The sequence below is a fragment of the Topomyia yanbarensis genome, chromosome 2, assembly GCF_030247195.1.
Source record: "Topomyia yanbarensis strain Yona2022 chromosome 2, ASM3024719v1, whole genome shotgun sequence".
Classification (NCBI taxonomy): domain Eukaryota; kingdom Metazoa; phylum Arthropoda; class Insecta; order Diptera; family Culicidae; genus Topomyia; species Topomyia yanbarensis.
In genome coordinates, this window is record NC_080671.1 from 396,427,512 (window position 1) to 396,440,900 (window position 13,389).

Below are 13,389 nucleotides of genomic sequence, written 5' to 3' on the forward strand. Positions count from 1 at the left end.
CAGAAAAAACAGTTCCTTTTTACTACATTACCCAGCATCTTTGAAAAGAGTCTCAATTTAATACAAATTTTGTCTGCTCTTCTATATACCTCCATGGTCATAAGATATCGTTTGTGCGTAAGAACCGGTGGAATCTGAAAATGTTTTTTTTCTGTTTTTAGGTGGGATTTTTTAAGAACTCCTCTGAATACACTGGTCAATTAAAGCAAACCATTTTTCACAAATGAAAAATTTTTGTTTATTAACCAATGGTTAATAGTTGGTTTATTCACCAATGGACCTTGTGTAAATTCAAAACTTTGGCAAAATTTTAATAATTTTCATCAACGATTTTAGATCGATTTATAGTTCTCTACATAGTTGTATACAATGAAATTGCCCATCCGATTCTCACCTGTAGTAATTTTTGAATGTCTATAGCAATACCTAGTGGCAAAAATGTTAAACAGTGAATTAAACTTTCGTAAACATTTTCTGTAAATCTCACGAACAAAAATATCTTAATCATTCGAGTACTTAATAGTGCTGAACAATTGAAATGAAATCGATTTTGCCAGATCGTTCTCTTTCATATGAAAAAATCGATGTTATCAAACATCGATCCTTAAAGATCGGATGAAGGAATATACTAAAATTTTGTTCGGTGAACGAAAATAAAATCGTTCGACTAAAATATTCGTAATATATGCAAACATTTGGTAACATACGAAACATTTCGTTTCAATTACGAAGAAGAATTTCGTTTTCTGCGATGAATTTAGTGTAATGTGCACTAAATACTTAAAATTCACGAAAGTTTTCGTTTAAATCACAAAAAATTGCTTCGTTTTTCACGATAAATTTCGTGCAATGCACACTAAAAATTTTAAATTAACAGAAATTTTCATTCATCAAGTCACCATGATCGTTAAATGAAGGAAACCAACTATTTACAATGTACGAAAATGCTTTGTTACAGAAAACGACAAATTGATTCGTGAAGTGTATAACAATTTTCGTTCTATTTACATATTTATTTTACCAGCGTACATACTAATAAAAATAAAAGGGGTGAGCTATACACTAAATCCAAAAAATCACATGAAATATGTGAATGCCAAACGGCAAACATTTTGTTGCTTATGATTAAAAAAACTCGTGCCATCTAAACCCCGGCGCCAGCGTTTCGACTTCGTCTCTTCAGAACCGTGGCATGTGACAAAGGCATCAGGCAAACCAGAGTCTTATTCACCGATAGATCAACATTTGATATTTTCGGAAGACTTCGTCAGCAATATAGAGTGTTGAGCCCATTTTCGCCATGTTTCTATTATCACCCTACCCATTTGAAGCCGTTGGTTAGAGCAGTGTCTGCCATATTTGATCAACGCATTGAGTCAAATGGTAGCGCAACAATAGGGGCACTCGATTCGAGTTTTCGTTGCGCTCAAACACGAGATTTTCACTGTTTTCAGCGCATTGGTGTTATTATATTGGTTCTTAACAACGAAGCAAAGCTGGTAATGTTAATTTTTTTGGCATTCCATCAATTGTAGGCCGAGAAATTAATGAATTAGTGAGGCACTCTGCTTAGTATGGTGAAAATAGGCTCTTTACCCTATTTATCGCTTGTTTGGTGAACACATGACACATAAATGTGTGATTCCTACAGTCAAGCATGGTTGAGGTTCAGTAATGGTCTGCGCATGCTTTGATGGAAACTTAGATGATTACCTGGTGCGAATTGAGCGTGTCATACGCCATTCTTGCGAGAAAATGATTGTGGATGCGGTTAAATTCGACTGCTCGATAGGTAAATTTTTTGGCCCTGACGCAGAATAAAAAGGTGGAAACATTTCCACACGCTCGCAAAATAAAACTCAGCGAATATAAACTGTAATGACTCAGAGACTGAGTTGTGAAAATTAGAATAATCGATCACTGTTTACAATTCTTGACCAATGTACGATCATTGTTCGGAACATTGCACAAATGTCAATGAGCTTTTTTCTGCATTTTACGGGTTGATCCACTTTTAACCGAATTGAGTAGGTATTTACTAAATTTTGAGTTAATACCTACTCAGTTTCGTGGAACAACTCAGTGGATAAAGATGGAAACGAAAATGTGTTGTGTTAAGATTTGTTTGGGTTGTTTCATGATGTGGATGTTTACGTTTCGAGGCTATGACTGTCATACTCAATAAAATAAGAAAGAAAAACTATGGTTTTTTCAGTGTTTCGAATTCTCCTCGTCAGTAATTAACACCTACATAATGCTAGTTAGCTAAGTTCAAATTGCCACCAGTGAGACACCAAAATCCAAAAAGTCAAACGTAAACGCTAATCAACTGGCTGGTACCGAGAGATGCTCAAAAAATTTGGTATTATCCAAAATTCAAGTATTCGTATTGCGTTGGATTGTTTTGCTGGTTATAACCTGAAGAATCGAATAAAAAGTGCAAACTTTTTAGGTTTTCTTAAGCATTTGTAAAAAGTACAAACATTGGAAATGCATAAAAGAAACTTTTTTGCATCCATCATAATAACACGAAATTTGAGTACACTATGAACTTCAATTGAGCCATGTTGATGTTAGCTTGATTTAAAATTCTAAAATAGTTGTTGAAAATGATATAGAAGATTGAATCATATGTTTCTAGGAGCAACATTTTACTCGGTGTTGATTTCGATTGATTTCGTGGCATGCACATGCTATGTTGTTAGGAGCTCTTTACACAGCTTTGGGATGATTTGAAGGAAAACATGAAACGCTTATGCCAATGATGCGAATTTGCATTTTTTTATTTCGACTTATGTAGCCACACTTTCTATTTTACTTTTTTACATTAAATTAGCTAGAGATTACTAAGTAGGGAACGTTATGAAAATTAGACCCAACGTACTCAAGTGAGAGCATGGATGTAGGTTCATTAGAAGCAGGCTTTAAATCGTGCGGACTAATCTTTTGTCTTCTGCTGGCAGGAGTCGAGCTTAGGCAGTATTACTACGAATAACTCAAGTCTAGCAACATGTCTCATCGCAAAGACAGACTTGTCCCTCTTAACCATTAGATCCGACGTCCGTTGTTCTCCTTCAAAATATATGAAATTTCTAAAGTGGTCTTAATGAAAAATCAAAACTGCAAAAGTTATATACAGAAAACCATTTTTTAAGAAACACCCTATTTTTTGGTAAATTTCTTGAAAAAGGAAAAGTACATGGTATAGAGTGACAGTGTCCTCGAAAAAGTTTTTAAACTTTTATTTTTTACAATTTTTTAAAGACAACGAAACTATCTCGAATCATTAAAAAGTAAATTTTCTGATTTAAAAAAATAAAAACTATATAAAATTATATTATGTAACTAAATATTGTAAAGTGAATATTGCACTATCATGAAAAAGAAACTATATTTTTATATTGTTTACCATGAATGTAATTTAAACATATTACAAAGGGCCAACTTACGAAAAACCAAATTTTTATGTAATTTTTTCAGTTTTCATTTTTATTGCAACCTTTCCTTCAGATGTTTTTCAGAGTTTTTGGAGACGAACATTTTCATTTAATACACGCTAGCATCTATTATTCAAAAGTTATTATTATTTATAATATCAAAAATAGATTGTTTGAAATGAATTTTATGATTTTTTTAAAAAATATCGCATTCGACATTTTTTGCTCAATTATAATTCTAATGATCACCTTGGTTATAGTTGAAAAATAATTATCTTTTGTTTTCCCCAATGAGTGATATTGTTATTCCAAATAAACCCATTTTTGCCGAAAAAATGCTCATATCTTTTCAGCGTAAATAGTTAGATAGGGTTACTGTGCCCTTATTCATCTTTGCTCCAGTATTCATCCCATCCATTTGAATACATTAGTTAGAGCAGTGTCTACTCTCTCTATTCAACGCATTAGCTCAAATGGATTAAGATGAATAAGGGTGCGTTGTATTCGACTTTTCACTTAACTCAAACGCGAGTATTTTACATTTTTGAAAACAAATTTTTTATGTTACTGCTTCCTAAGAACGATGAAAGCATGCTGATACCTATTTGAGCGCAGTTAGCCTAGTTACAATCGAAATAGCGTGACATCCTAACTAATGAGATGAATAAGGGCTCGTCTACCCTATGTGGTGCCATGAGACAAATTATTCGCCCTAAAACAATCTTAAAGTTGTCAGCACACTACTTCAGTTTTAAATCAATACTGCAAAAGTTATTTGAATAAACAGTTTTTCTAAGAAACACCCTAATGCTATGTTCACACTACAGAGTTAAAACATGTTTTAACCCTTTCACGTCCAACTTTTTTCTAGTGCATGTAGGGTTTCAGAACTACTTTTCCCTAAAAACGGTGGAATCGAGAAACACGAAAAGCCTTTTTCATAAAGATAGGTGATTCCCTTGCAGTGCTAGAAGCTGTTCAATTTTTACCTTCCAATCCTCAATACAATTCTCCTATAATATTTACAATAGTCCAATTGCGTGGAAAACGTAGCCAAAGGCAGTCTAAATTGATGAGTTTTATCAGTTTTCAATAATATTGCACCATAACGAAGATATATGAAAAATTCATTATAAATATGGCTGTTTAACTGTTGTTGTCCACAACATGGGCATGAATGGGTTAATAATTGGCAAACGTCATCAAGATGGCGTTAAAATACGTTTTAACTCGTAGTGTGAACGTAGTATAACCTTCGATTTCAATTTTGTTGTAAAATGAACCGCACGACAGATAGAGCTTACATGTCTTCAGCAAACTTTTCCAAAATTTGTCGTTCTACAATTGCGCTAAAAGGTCGTGTGGATCTAACTAGAATGATTAAAAAGTTAATTTATTGATCTTGGTAAAATTAGAACCACCCAAACTGTTGTTTTAACAAAAAGAAGGAGGCTCATAAACCACGAAATTTCTCCAAATAACATTTATGTAACCAACTGCCCAAATGGATCAAACGGCAAACACACTGGAGCGAAGTAACCCCCAAATCTTCTGGAGGAAGAAGTTCGAGTCTGGAACGTACAATCATTGCGGCATAGCACAGCAACTCTTGTAGTAGTCGAAAACAGAAACGAGGTGCGACATTGCAATTATTGTAGAGCCGTATCGTGCACCTCCCGATAATGGTAACAGGGTGGTAGATAGTGCAGGGATGGCGGAAATCCAAGTGATGGGTGGTTCCTTGTCCAAGAGATGGTGGATAGCACACACGAGGGCTTCGTGATCGCCAGGATCAACGGCGTATTCGTATGTAGCTGTTATGCTCCCCCAAGAAGGAAAGCAGAGTATTACAATCGGATACTGGACGCACTAACTTACTCGTTAGTCGGACGAACGCCGGTTACTATAGGGGAGATTTTAATGCTTGAGCCGTGTAGTGGGATAGCAGGCTAACCAACGCAAGAGGTTGGAAGCTCTGGTGAAGCTGGATGTAAAGCTGTGCATCGAAGGCTTCGCTAGCACTTTCCGAAAAGGCGATCGGTGATCCATCATCGACAGAAAATTCTGCAGTTCGTCGCTGATGGACAACATGAATTACTCAATAGGACACACATAACACCAGGCGATCCACTATACCATTGGTCGGTGGAACTGTACTGTACCGCGAAGTATTTCAACAAGGCCGACGCATTTCGTGCAGATAGCACCGCTTCAATTCCGAACGTTGATAAGCTGTCGAAGACACTTGGGAGGGAGTTTAATGTAACAAAGCTTAGGTAATTGAAGCCAAGGAACTGCCGGCGTCTGGCGTATTGTTGGAACAAAAGGCGCAGGCTCCTCCTTGCTGCCTGTCTATATGCTAGAAGACGAGCTCAGATAGCTAGTTCAGGGGTAGTTGGAGAAGAGCGTACGGTGATATTGCGAGCTGCCAGGGTCGCTTTTAAACGCGAGATAGTGTTCAGCAAGTCCACGGGTTATAAGGAGCTGTGTATAGAAGTAGACGTCAACTTACCGTATCGTGTTGGCTAAGATCGAGAGTTCAACGATGCCAGCTTAAAGGTGCGCGGACAAATTGAAAACTGTCGTGGAGGGTTTCTTACCGAAGCACGACTAAACCGCATGGCCGCTTACACCGTATGTCGATGTAGACAGTGGAAATGTTGGGGACAATCGGGTCTCCAACGACCGCTTCCATACAGTGGAAAAATGACATAAAGCGAAGATAGCTTCCGGTCCGGATGGTATCCCAAATGCGGCACTGAAGATCGCGATCCTGGCGTTTCCAGACATGTTCAGGGTAGTGCTATAGATATGCCTGGACGAAGGTTTCCTTAACAGGTGGATGGAAGATCCAGAAGATGGTGCTGTTGCCAAAACCATGGAAGCCACCAAGAGATCTAGCAGCGTATCGGCCTGTTGGATACTCTTGATAAACTTCAGGAAAGGGTCATCCTCAACAGGCTGGCGAATTACGCCGAAAGGGAGTACGGGCTATCGCAGAGGGAGGTTTGAATCTGAAAACGGATTTCAACGGTAGATCGAGCCGAAGAACGCGTTCAACAGCGCCAGCTGAGTTTACTATCGGCGTAGTGTTGCACAGTTGCAGCTGGTTCACCACAAGACGGAGGCAGTGCTAGTCAGCAACCCTAAAAAATCCAACTTGCCGTGACCAGTGCTAATTCCAGCGAGACGTGCGTTGAAGCCCTTGGGTTTGATGGTCGACGATCGGTTAAATTTTAATAGCCACGTCAACTATTCAAATGAGAAAACAACGAGGACAACTAACGCATTGGCAAGGATCATGTCGAACATCAGAGGAGTAAATTGCAGCAAGATACGTCTTCTGGCGGGTGTCTTCTTCGATACTGAGTTATGACGTTCCGGCCCGGACTGCGGTGCTGAACTCAAAGGGGAACCGAAAGAAGTTGACGAGTACGTTACGCATAATAACTGTTCGTGTCGCGAGTGCGTACAAAACGATATCGTCGGAGGCGGTATGCGTCATTACCGGGATGATCCCCATCTGCATCACTCTGTCTGAGGACGTGGAATGCTATCAGTGGAGGAATACGCTCAATGCAAGAACACTGAGTAGAGCAGGAATCAGGAATCAGAATATATTGGCGTAAATGGCACGTTCCCGTATGTAGTCGGGGATTTGAGCCTTGCCGTGTGTTTTCATCATTTCCTGATCGGAAGGAAAGAAGAAGGAGGTGTGGGGAAATAGAATTGGAAGGGTGGGAAAAATAACAGCACGCATGCGAGTAAGTCTATAACTCTTTACCACATTGGATAAGAAACTTTAGTATGTCTTTCAGTTTCAGTGAGTTTCAGTCGTCCAAACATGGTGTCGTCTATGTAAGTACAGCCGAAAACTCGAAATCGCAATTGCGCTACTGCTGGACAGTTGCATATCAGATGATACGAGGCTCCGTAATCGGATTTACAAAGATCACATGAAAAAGACTCAGCGCGCTGAATAGTTGCCATGTGATAATTGAGTTTGCAGTGGCCGGTTAAAGCCCTGGTCAGCATGCCACAGTGGAGCTTCGAAAAATGTAGGGGATTTTTCGAAATCACTGAATCGCCAGAGTCTGTGAACGTGTAAAAGATGCTGGAACAAGTGTTCTTCGAATGCCCTAGGTTCGAAGAAGTTCGAAGGAGTGTGACAGTCAACAATATCGTCGACGAGATATAACACGACGAGCATATCTGGAATGTGGTCAACAGAGTAGTGTCTGCAAAGAAAGTGGTGAAGGAACCAATAAAACAGCGCCGCTGATTAGAAGCCCGCCGTGAAACAACAACTTGGGCTTGGGAAAAATTTCACCGCCGGGGAGCTCTCTGCCGCATTAGATTAGATCCACCGCCGCGAACCGGTCGGGTTGTACGCGACGCAGAACCAGGTTCGAGTCATCGGGCGCTAGCGAACCAGATGGCAGGCTCCATTGGAATCGCACGACCGACCTCGACACCCTACCGGGAAGCTCGTGGGTAGGCCCGATCGAGTAGACCCCGTTACCAACTGTACTAGCCAACAGCGGGTCACCAGTGAACCGGTAGCTACGCTCCACCTGGAATCGCTGAACAGATTTTGAAACCTACCGGCTGGCCCCTTGAGTAGGCTAGGTCCACCGCCGGGGACTACATCGGGACGAAGCGGAGAGCTAATTGGCTCACGAAAAAAACATCGGTTCCGACAGAAATTCCGCAGCCAGAGAACTCGCAGTCGGAGTAGGGTAGTTTCACCGCCGGATAATATTCGAGTAGATCTGGATAAAACTGGGAGCCAAATGGCTCAAGAAAGTGGGTATCGGTGTCGGGAGAAATTCTTCCGTCGGGGAACTCTCAGTCGGAGCAATGTGAGGGGGAACGCCAGGGGCTATCCGAGTAGATTGTGATTAACCCTGGAACTGAATGAGCTAAACGGCTCACCGAGACGAGTGCTAAATGGTGACGTGATAGATGAAGACGAAAAGCAAGAGAAGAGTTAAATGGCTCAAAAGTCGAGCAATTTTGTGAATCAAGTCAGGCTCATAGACAACTGCGAAAAACTCGTAAGCAAAAGAAAGAGGTGCGACAAAAGTACACGAGCCTCGTCTCCCCCCCCCCCCCCCATGCCATGAAGTAATATCTTGACGTGGTTCCGTGGGGAAGAAAGGCGAAAACAGCCTGAATGCTACGCTGAAGACCAAGCGAAATCATGATAAACTGAACAGCGAGTTCCGGTTCATGACCATACGAATGGCGATCTCGGGGGAGGCAGTATGAGTCATCCCTGGGATAATTTCTATCAGCATTACCTTAGCTGAGAAAATCTAGTGCAATCAGCGTGTGAGTAGGATGTCGAAACCTAAATGTTTAATAGCCAAGTGTCAACAAGGATTAAGGTAACGTAGTGAACGGAAGATGGACGCGCCGGTTAATTCCGAATGTGGCAAACCCAGAGCTCGGAGAGATAGGTTTTTATCTAACGTAGTTTCTTCCAGGTCACGGTTGCTTCAGGAAGTAGTAGCATAGATTCAGTTGTAAGGAGTACTTAGTCTTCGACTGCGCCTGGTTCGACGAAGCTCGAAGCAAGTTGCCGGCTCCAAACGTAGAGAATGTCATAGAAGGGATATGTAAAGACGAAAGAACATAGAATACCATCGGAAGTAACAGAGGCTTGCAAGAGGTAATAGAGAAGAGAGTAATGAATTAGTGACCAGCTGACCGATCGAATAGCGCACTCGAAATGCATCCGCACGGGAAAATGTACTTTGGAGTAGACCAGATCCACCGTCGGGGACTAGCTCGAGTAGTTCCAGTCGATTCAGCGGTTGCGAATCATTAGGGCGCCCGTATAGCGAACGTTACCTTTCTTTAACTTTAACACATTAACTTACAATAATAAGTCAATTACCCCCAACCCTTAATTCTAGAACCTAGTGAAGTATCCAATTCTAATTCTAAACCCCGCCATAAACCATTTCAACTGGCATTGAAACAAATAAAGTGATTAGTATCAATAGGGAACAGTACTTCATCGCAAGTCCGAAGCAATTATCACCCTGCAGTTCATTGCGAAGGTTACTCTTTTCCCCGTACATAACTAATTAGCCACCGCAGCAATTACATTAAACACAACAGTAGTACCGAAGTAGCCCGAAACGGTGGCTGCATTCATTTCATTGAATAAAATGTGCATATCTTAATTACTCTAACATTATTCCATCATGCAATTTGCCCGACCGAAACCAGCTATAAAAGCTAGCACCATTTCGGAATCTGTTGTGCCTTTTCAAAATACGGGCACAGGCACACTAAAGTGTTGGTCGACAGTCTTGACCTAAGCTATTCTGGTCCGTTTCATTCGTGCTAACCGGTGGCGAGAGAGAGAGGATGGTGTGGGCGGAACTACGGAATAATTGAAGAATAATTATAAACCCGACCTTTCGTTCCGTTTGCATCGAGCTCCATTTGCATCAACACTCAACAGCACCGATCTGCATATTGAAAAAACTGGCCCGGGATAGCTCGTTCCATGTGTGGGTGTATGCTCAACTTTTTGCCGGGTGCCACTGAATCGCCTTATAGTTGAAATTTTTAAATTATTCAAATGAATGTACCTTCATTCTGAACAACTGTCACAAACGGAATAGTTGCCTCATTTCAGCTTCGTTCAGTGTTGCCAGCGTTCGGTACGAGAGTCAACTTCTAGCTACTAAGTTGCTCTACACAATGCAGAAAGAAGGCTAATCTAAAGACGTGTTCGGTCGGAAGGGTTATTTTTATGTTAGCGTTAAATCTGACATCGCTGCTGAACTTCGTCAGACCAGGCGAGACCACACGTGCAGTGTATTCCGGAGTGGCCGACAGGATTCCTCTTCCCGTTCCGGCGGTAGACATTTGTTCTCGTTAGTGTGCGGTGTGACTTTGGTCCTAAGTATTCCGATTCATTCAGCACCGACAGAGCACCACTCGCAGCTCGTCCGTGGCAGGGGCGGGCACCTTCCGACGACGCTGCTGCTGCTGGTGGTTTCCCTTTTCGCCCACAGATACACCAATCCTTTCGAGTCAACACGCTCTCAATAGTGCACGTTTCACAGTCTAATTGCAGTTATGAATTATCACTCTTTGGCACTATCTTCTTTCCCGGGTCCATTCCGGTGGTGACTTTTTTTTCCTCTCCTCTATCCGAGCTGAGTGTTGTTTCGCCACGGTTACCGGATTGTCGTTCCTTTTCAGACCAGAAAACACTTGCTTTGTGAAATCGGACTGGAAACCTGCTAATGAGTGTTGTAAAGATAAGGCGATGAGCTGGGTTATGAATGTGGTGGGGAGCAAAACAAAGCCCGAAGTTTAGCTAAATGTGGAAAAAAGTGATGTAAACTATGTTGCACAGTCAGGACACGTCTAGTGGTTTTTATGGTGAATGAATGGTATCCGGGGATCACTTTTGAATTAAAATCCCTAGCGGGAGTTTGCTTGTTTAGCTTAATTGAATGCTGGTGTTGAAACGGATAATTTATTCTGCTGATACCGAGGCTAGGCGCTGGGCTCACAAGACAGTCGTCATAAGTTTGAGACGAGCAAGGGCTGCTAGCGTTAGAAGTATCGTTGCACGAACCCTGTTATTATTGTGTAGGCTGAAAAGCTTTCGTTTTTTTACAATTCTTTTATTTGACACGGCTCAATGCGTTAGCTCAGAGGAGCCGTGGGTCTTTTATATATTTACCAGATGTAAAAAATAAAAAATAAACTTTCATTTTTAGAGCCTTTTTTTACAATGGAGAAGACGTTTACGTACTAGACCAGTACACGTGCTATTAGTAGGTGTCCAAGCTACCACACGGGGTGTACTGGGGGCGAGTCGGGCTCGAAAGGTGAGGCTGCCATTAATACCGACTAAACTCCATTGGGCTCCGCCATCGTTCCCCCCAGGGACTACCTCTCGGTATTACTTCTGGGGGGATGGCTGTATTTGATGTACTCATTCACTCTCGCTCTCGCATTCATACATACAGGACGACGCTTACTTGGGTGCTCTTTTTATCGCACCTTGATTCACTCTCTAACACTCCACATAAGGCTGACTTTTATGCTCACCTGTTTCGTTCCTTGCGAGGCTGACTTGTGTGCTCACCTTTTTCATTCCTTGCTAGGCTTACTTTTGTGCTCGCCTCTAACATACCATGTGAGGCTGACTTCACTCTCGATCGTACCACACTATTATACCACTGTCGCTCCCCCTGGCATCCCATGTGGGACATTTTTCTTAGGCCCCACTTCTGACATACCATGTGAGGCTGACTTTTGTGCTCACCCTTAACATATCGTGTGAGACTGACTTGGATGCTCACCCTTTCACTCCTCTGCCACGCCATGAGGCATCGATAGCTAAGTCCCAACATACTACGCTACGACCCTCCCGTCTTGGCATGAGGCAGTCCACTTATACGCATATACACTCACTCTTCTGTCTTGCTTCGGGGTGGCTGGGTTTACCCCTTACGCGGTTGCCAGTCGCTGCGCCAAACCTGCCTCGGCATGAACAGACCATTCACTCTCTTTTTTGCGCTTGGCCTTTTTCGCTCCAGCTAACCAATCACTAGTTAGCCGTGCCCGTCGTCTGTTGCTCGGTTCGCCAGATTACCTGTAGCCTACTGGCAATCTGGATGGTAGCAGCCGATACTGCGTTCCACTTCTCCACCGATTGAAATAAGGTTATCAGGGGTTGTGTCCCAGCCACAGACGTCAAGCATTGCTCTTCTTTCGACGTCGAACCGATGACATACGAACAGTATGTGTTCGGCAGTTTCGTCTACACCTGGGCAGTCCGGGCAGACTGGGACCTCCGCGTGCCCGAACCTGTGAAGGTACTGTCGGAAACAGCCATGGCCTGACAGGAATTGTGTCAGATGGAAGTGAACTTCCCCATGGGGTCTTCCCACCCAGCTCGATATGCTAGGTATCAGCCGGTGGGTCCACCTACCTTTCGATGAGTTGTCCCACTCTCGCTGCCATCTGGCGACCGAGGTCACCCTGGTGCGCTCGTGGGCTCCCCTATTTCCACGTAGCTCAAAGCACTCCTCATCTTCCCGAATGACCAGCCCGACTGGCATCATTCTCGCTATCACGCAGGATGCATCGTGTGATACCGTGCGGTAGGCAGATATCACTCTGAGGCACATCACGCGGTAGGTGCTCTCCAGTTTCTGTCGGTAACTGGTTACCCTCAGTGCTCTTGACCATGACGGGCCGCCGTACCTGAGGATAGATACGGCAACGCATGCCAGTAACCTACGTCTACTGGCGCACACATTTGAGCTGTTGGACATCATTCTCGATAGAGCCGCAACAGCAGTCGACGCTCTCTTGCATGTATAGTCGACATGGCTGCCGAAGGTCAGCTTGTCGTCTATAATGACTCCGAGAGACTTCAGACTTCGCTGTGAAGTGATCGCGACTTCTCCAACATGGATAACTGCATGTTGTGCCGACTTGCGGTTGTTGACGATAACTACCTCCGTCTTATGATGAGCCAGCTCCAGGCCTCTCGCGCTCATCCATTCCTCCACCGTGCTGACCGCGTGTTCTGCGGTTAGTTCTACCTCAGGAATTGACTCCCCGTAGACCTCCAAGGTTACGTCGTCAGCAAAGCCGACGATCTTGACCCCAGGAAGGAACTTCAGTCTCAGAACCCCGTCATACATGAGGTTCCATAGCACCGGGCCTAGGATCGAGCCCTGCGGGACTCCGGCGGTAATCGGAACCCTTTTCTGACCGTGAAATGAAAGGTTAGCGGGTAACGAACGACCCATAATTAAAATAAGGATTTATATTGAAATTATTAAAATGAATTGTGTTAAACCAATAAATTGAGCATTATTTCAAGTGATTGAACATCACAACGTGAGGGCTCAACCGGGATTGATGCAATCTCCCAATGCTAAAAATAATAAACAAATAA